General features: G+C 40.4%; 1 pseudogene across 1 annotated transcript in view; it reads right to left on the bottom strand.

Moving 5' to 3' along the window:
* Positions 1 to 5,098: 5,098 nt before the first annotated feature.
* The window catches only part of LOC311616860 (large ribosomal subunit protein uL22-like), a 336,798-nt pseudogene continuing 335,212 nt past the window's right edge, over positions 5,099 to 6,684 (bottom strand). Inside the window, exon 2 of the transcript XR_014797034.1 lies at positions 5,099 to 6,415. The product of XR_014797034.1 is annotated as a large ribosomal subunit protein uL22-like (transcript). The remainder of the gene's footprint in view (positions 6,416 to 6,684) is intronic.

Genomic DNA, 6,684 nt, shown 5'->3' with positions numbered 1-6,684 from the left:
TGGATCCGTTTGCCATTACTTTTGGAAAATTCTCAACCATTATTACTTAAAAATTTATTTTTGGGGTTTCATTGTTTCTTCTCCTTCTGGTATTCACATTAAGCTCCTGTTAAACCTTTTGTAATTTCCCTTCTGTTCTAGGATATCTGTTCCTTTTCTTTCTTTCTTTCTTTCTTTCTTTCTTTCTTTCTTTCTTTCTTTCTTTCTTTTTTTTTTCATTCTCTTTTCTGTTTATTTTTCAGTTTGGGAAGTTTCTATATCTTCAAGCTCACTGATTCTTCCCTCATCCATGTCAAATCTACTGGTGTATCCATTACAGGCATCCTTCATTTCTGTTTTTAATTTCTAGCATTTCCTTTCAATCCTTTCTGAGAGTTTCATCTTTCTGCTTACATCTGTTCTTGCATGAAGTCCCCTTTATCCATAAGAGCCCTTAGCAGCTAATCACAGCTGAGATTCCCAGTCTCATCATTCTCAAACCCCTAAATTTGGTTCTGATGCTTGCTTTGTCCCTTCAAACTTTGCTTTTGTATTTTATCATGCTTGCAATTTTTTTTTTTTAGAAGAAACCAGACATTATGCATAAGGTAAAAAAGAAATAAGGTAGACAGTCATTTAGTGTTAAGTTTTAAGTTTATCTGGCTAGGAGTTATCTGTGTGTTCTAACTCCTAGCAGTGTAGCTGTGGTATCCTTGGCTAACATTTCTTACGGTGTGGCGCTGACTGGTGTACCTCAGTTGGTTTAGTGTTGTCCCGTACTCCAGAAGGTGGCGGGTATGACATCCATGTTTCAGGTTTGATCCCTGTTTCTCTCTCACATCGATCTTTTTCTCTCTCCCTCTCTTCCTCTCTCTCTCAAAAAAAAAAAAAAAAAAAAAAAAAAAAAAAAAAAAATCAATAAAACACATTTTTAAAAAAAGTTGTCTTTGGATTTTTCTACCAACCTCCTTTTAAAGAAAGTCTGAGGCTTGCAGGGTTTCCACTGTAGTCCCTATTATTATGCACAGCCTATTGATGTGGTGGTAAGATATGGGAGAAGTAAAGCATGCTATAATCCTATGATTAGGACTCAGCCCTTTAGTGTTGCTGGGCTGTGAACTTCACAAGCTTTCCGGTTTTGTTTTGTTTTGCCCCGTAGGCAGGACAGGGAGGCTAGAAAGTTCTGGAATTGGGTATTTCCTTTTCCCCACAGGACAAAATCCTCTGTTGATTAGGCTCTGGTAAAATAGCTTTCCTTGAGGGCAGACATTTGTTAAAGAGAACAGAATGCTCTGGGTATATTTCAAAATAGTTATTTCTCCCACCTTCCTGCCCAAATCATGAGGGAAATCTCAGATCTTCACCCTGAGCACCTTGTGGGAATCCTGGAGGAAAAACTAGTGACAGTGTGAAGGCCTCTCCTGAGACTGGGGCCCCAGGAGATTTTATCTCTGGAGCGAGTCCATGTGTACAGACCCCAACAGTTAGTCAACTACCCTTTAGGTCTCCTACGTGGTGCTGCTGCCACTTGCTGTTTCTGCTCTGGGCAAGCTCCGATTCCTTGTATTTGCCTTTCTCTCCAGTTTTCAGGGCAGTGTTTTGTCCTGGCCCTCAGTTCTCTGATGGATCTAAAGAGGGTTATTGATTTCCACATTGGTCAGGGTTTTTCTTGTTGTGAGGACAGGAGTACAACTTCCACAGTCCTGACACGTTGGATCTAAAACCACTCACCACCTCTTCTTGTACAACTCTGAACTAAAAGCAATTTTTGCATTTTTTAAATGGTTGGAAAAAAATCAAAAGAGGAATATTATTTTGTGGCCAGTAAAAGTTACATGAATAACAAATTTTAAAATTCATATTTAAGTTTTATTGGAATATAGCCATGCTCATTTATTTATATGCTATTTATGGTGTTTATGGCTACTTTTGTGCTACAGAGGCAAGTTGAGGGAGTTTGACAGACACTTTAAGGCCTACAGCACCTAAAATATTTACTATCTGGCCCTTTGTATAAAACATTTCCAATTCCTACTCCTTTTCTCTTAATTTTTCTTTATATTTTCTATTGCTTTTTCTCTCTGTGTTGAATTTTGGGCAATTTTGTCAGATTTATTTTCCAGTTTATTGTGATTTTTTTTTTAGATGTATCTATGCTGCTGATTTTTCTGTCATTATTTTTTCTTTAGCAAATATGTTTTTAATTTTCAAAATTTCATTTTTTTAAATCTATGTGGCAGGTTTTGATCATCCATGGTTGCTCTTTTTTTTTTTTTTGGTGATACCACTTTTATTTTTTTTTAAAGAATTTTCATACATATTTGTTATATACTGTATCTGATAATTCCGTTATTTGAATCCTTTGAGGTTTAAATTTGATGTTTGCTGCTTTTCCTATTAATGCTGGTTTGTTTCCTTATGCATCTTATGATCGCGGGTTGTGAGCAGACCCAGTCTATGGGCCAATCCCAAGGATGCCTTGTTCAGAGAGGACTGCTCTTCAGAGAGCCAGGGAGATGGCGACCACCTGGAGCACTAGAGCCTTCTTCCCATTGCTCTGACTTCATCTGGAACTTCAATCTTCCTCTTTTTCTCAGTTGCAGCCACAACACTGGAAATGAAATCAGGAGCTGTTCTTAGGTATCCTATCTTTTCTCATGTGCATGCTCTTCAGTTTTGGTTTTCAGCTCAGTTTTCTTTTTTACACTTCTGGCCTTTTGGATTTTCTAAAATGTTAGCAACAGAATAAGATTATTTTCCCCAAAAACAGTCTAGATGTTTTGTAAGAGGTGGTCTCCTGGCTATCTAATCTGCCCTATTGACTGAGCAGAGGTCCGAGCCAATCTTTCTTCTGCACTTGCAACTAACTTTGGCTGCTCCATTTGCTGGTTTAACTCCTTCCTGGGACCAGGTAAGTGAATTATTTCTATAGTTTCTACTTTCTCATTTCCTTCATTACAGTCTTTTTCCTGTTCTTGTCTGTAGCACCCACTTCATTCCCTTGATACCCAAACCCTAAGTCAATGGTGATGGCACTTCTCTTTGGCTAAAGGAACACCTCTTCTTTGGACTCATCAATGACAAAATTTAGCTTGTGGCTCTTTTGGAGTATCTTGGGTCTCCTGTCTCCTTCCATTTCTAAGTATACAGACCTCTATTCTTATGCCTAACTCATTTAAACAAGCTCTTTTTTGTTGACATGATTTAATTTTTATTTACTGATTATATTATTTCAGGTCACTTCTGTGGAATTGTTTCTTGGGTCTCCAGAGTATGGTTTAACGCTAACTGCTTTTCTTCCTCTGTTTACATCACTGCCCACATGCTGTTCTGTCATTTTTTAGATTGATTAGTTACTTCTGCAGCTGTTGCATCAGTTACAAATGGCTTTAGATGAAGAAACAAGGGACATGAAAATACTTTGTCAACTGTAAAGCCCTGTACAATGCTGAGGACTAGTCAAGGATGAGATACACAGCGTCTTAAAAGGCTTCTGAGGCTGAAGAGTGGTCTGTACAGGAAGAGAAGTCTGAGTTTTTTATAGGGGGAAATGGAACATCCTATTTAGAAGCTGCTGCCAATTTGATTCTTCCTCTATTTAAATAGAGCACATCTATTTTTAGCAAAGACTGGGAACAAAAGAATCACTGAGAAGTTCTCCAGATTTACATTTCCAACAGCTTCAATCTCTCCCAATTTGTTGTGGATGAGAGCATGCACCTATGACATGTGGTATGAACAGTGCTAGGGGACAATATGATGGGGATCTTTCGGAAGATATGCTAATTCAAAATGATGAATTTCCATGATAGCCAGTCTATGGTTCTAGGGCCAAGACTGAGAAGAGGTAGGTTTTTGGTGTGCATATCTGCGCAGGAAAACTAAGAGACCTTATGGATACAGCAGGAAGAGTGTTGGGCTAGGGTTCTGGAGACTATTTTCTTAGAGGGGGGGGCGGGTGATAACTGAATTGTCACCTGATGAAACCAGCTTCTTGTTGAATATGAGGTTGCCTTCCAACTCAAATTTAGTGATCCTGTGATCAGTACCAGGAAATGGCTTAGGCTGAGTTGAAAAACTAGGCCTTGATTAATGTTTTGGTTTGTCTACTAGAATTTTAATTCCGGGGTTTGAATCCTATATTTCTGCGTTCCTGACTTGAGTGTACTTAGCTACTGAAGTTGATGTAGGTAAGAAAAGATACATACATCCTCCCTTTTCCTAGGAACTCATGATCTATTGTGTTCTAGGGTATACACCCAAGTTCTAAAACATCCCAACAGAAGCACCCCTGGCATTCCATGCTGTTTTTGAGGCACATCTCTCAAGACACAGGACTTTGTCCCTCCTGTTTCCCAGCACTTCCTGACACTCCTGCACAAGGAACTCTGCCACTTTTTCATTATACTCTTCACACACAGGAAAAGCATGATAGTAATTTCTGGTCTTATAAACATTTCAGAATACTTTAATGAATTGTTCTGTTTGTCTTTTAGTCTTCAGGTCCCAGATTTCAGGGCACAATGAAAAGTTTGCTTTTGCATTCAACTTCCTGCTATGCATGTCACTTCTTTTAACTTCTGATTGATTCCTGGCTTATTAATTCGAAGTAGCCAGTGCAGGCATTCTCATTAACACCCCAATGCATGATCAGAATGGTAGGCTACACCTAGAGTGAGGCCCCCAGCTCCCTGGCTCCTAGAACATGCATTATTGATTTACGTTGGAATTGTGCCTACTCCACAGGCTCCTGCAAGCGCGTGTGCATCCAGCTGCACAGGTCCCCATCTGCACCCCAGTCTTGCCTGCCTTGCAGAGGCTTCATCCTTCCTTCACTTCCTCGTCTGCCTCTAACCATCTGTCCTTCCACGTCTTCCACACATGGCTTCAGAAAGAAAAGTCGCTTATTCAATATCCGGCCCTCAGTATTTACTTCTCCTAGCTAAACGTGTTTCTCCCCACTAGACTGTAAGCTTCCTCTTGCTGACAGGAACTATGACTCTATTTAGACTGCAGCACTTACAACAGTCCCTAGTATATCGTAATCACCTCATGCTTGTTCAAAGAGTAACTGAATAAATAAATGGACATGTTTCTCTCTTTCTCTCTCTCTCTCCTTTTACTTTTATTAGTTTTTATTTCATGATGAAGTTACTCTGAGGCCATAAGTTTTTGTTTCTTCAGTTTCTTCTGGGATATCGTTTTCTTCTGGGCAGCTTCCTCTTCTGGTTAGGAACCACCTGCTCTTCCTCAGGAAGGATCCTCTCAGTGTGGCAGGGAGCGCTCCTATGGGGTAACCTGCCCAGGAGCTCTGTAAGTTCTGCGTTGCATCTTGGGAGCTTTGTTCACCTGGATGTACTCAATGACCAGAAAGTCTACCTCTAAACCCTTAAGCTCAGCATTGCTCTCTGCATTTTTAAGCACGTGCAGCAAAAATTCAGCACGTTTTTTGGGCCACGATCCTGTGTCCAGTCCCACTGTTTGGCCTGGGCAAACTACTGACTCAGCCATTGTAATGACGAAATGGCACGCACTGCTTCTTTAAAGTGACATCCTTCAGATGCTTGGTGACTTTTCAAATATGCATACCCTTGATGGCCTGAATTTCACGAGTGCTCTTAAAGTGAACACGAAGATTTGAACCTCTTGATTTGCATGATTATGTGTGGTTTTCTGGGTCAAGTGAATAGCAAACCATTTTCAGAGGTCACCTCTGGCTGCTTTGGGGAAGAGCTCTCTCTCTCTTTTTTTAAGGAGTTAAAGGAAGCATTTATGGTGTGCTTACAATGTACTATGTTTTCTTTCTTTGTTAGATTTATTATGGTAACATTAAACTGGATAACATAAGTTTCAGGCATGGATTTATATGATATAAGATCTGTATATTGCATTGTGGGCCCACCATACAAAGTCAAATCTTATTATGTCACCATATATTAGGTCCTTTCCACCCTTCACCCCCTTCCTCTGACAAGCACCACACTGCTGTTTGTGTCCATGAGTTCAGTTTTATATCTCACATTAGAGGCCCAGTGCACAAAAATCAAGCACAGGTAAGGCACCTAGGCCTGGCCAGCCAGCAGGGCTGATCTCTGGGACAACTGGCAGGGCAATCGGGGGACCCCTGCTTACTCCCACCTTGGCTGGCCTGGGGCCTGTGGGCTGGGCGCAGCTCCTGCATTGAGCATCTGCCCCATCATAGTGACCGGTTGTTCCATCGTTGGTCGATTTGTATATTAGGCTTTTATTATATAGGATGAGTGAAACCATATGGTTTTTAGCTTTTTCTAGCTGACTTATTTCATTCAGCATACTATTCTCAAGGTCCATCCATGTTGCTGCAAATGGCAGTATTTCATCCTTTTTTATGGTTGAGTTGTATTTGATTATGTATATGTACCACATCTTCTTTATCCAGTCCTCTATCGCAGGACACCTTGGTTGTCTCTGTGTATTGGCCACCGTGAATATGCTGCAATAAACATAGGGTTGCATATGTCCTTGCAAATTCATGTTTTTGGGTTTTTCAGGTAGATGCCCAGGAGAGAGATTGCTGAGCCATATGGTAACTTTATTCTTAATTTTTTGAGGAATCACCAGACTGATTGCTATGGTGGCTGTACCAGTCCACATTCCCACCAGCAGCGAATGAGGTGAACATGTTTCCCATAAGGGACACTGTATGAGTGAATACAATTAACTTAC

Source organism: Pipistrellus hanaki (genome assembly GCF_964339955.1).
Source record: "Pipistrellus hanaki genome assembly, chromosome: 2".
Lineage (NCBI taxonomy): Eukaryota > Metazoa > Chordata > Mammalia > Chiroptera > Vespertilionidae > Pipistrellus > Pipistrellus hanaki.
Note: the sequence above shows the minus strand (reverse complement) of the source record. Positions and strands in the feature narration are given on the sequence as shown.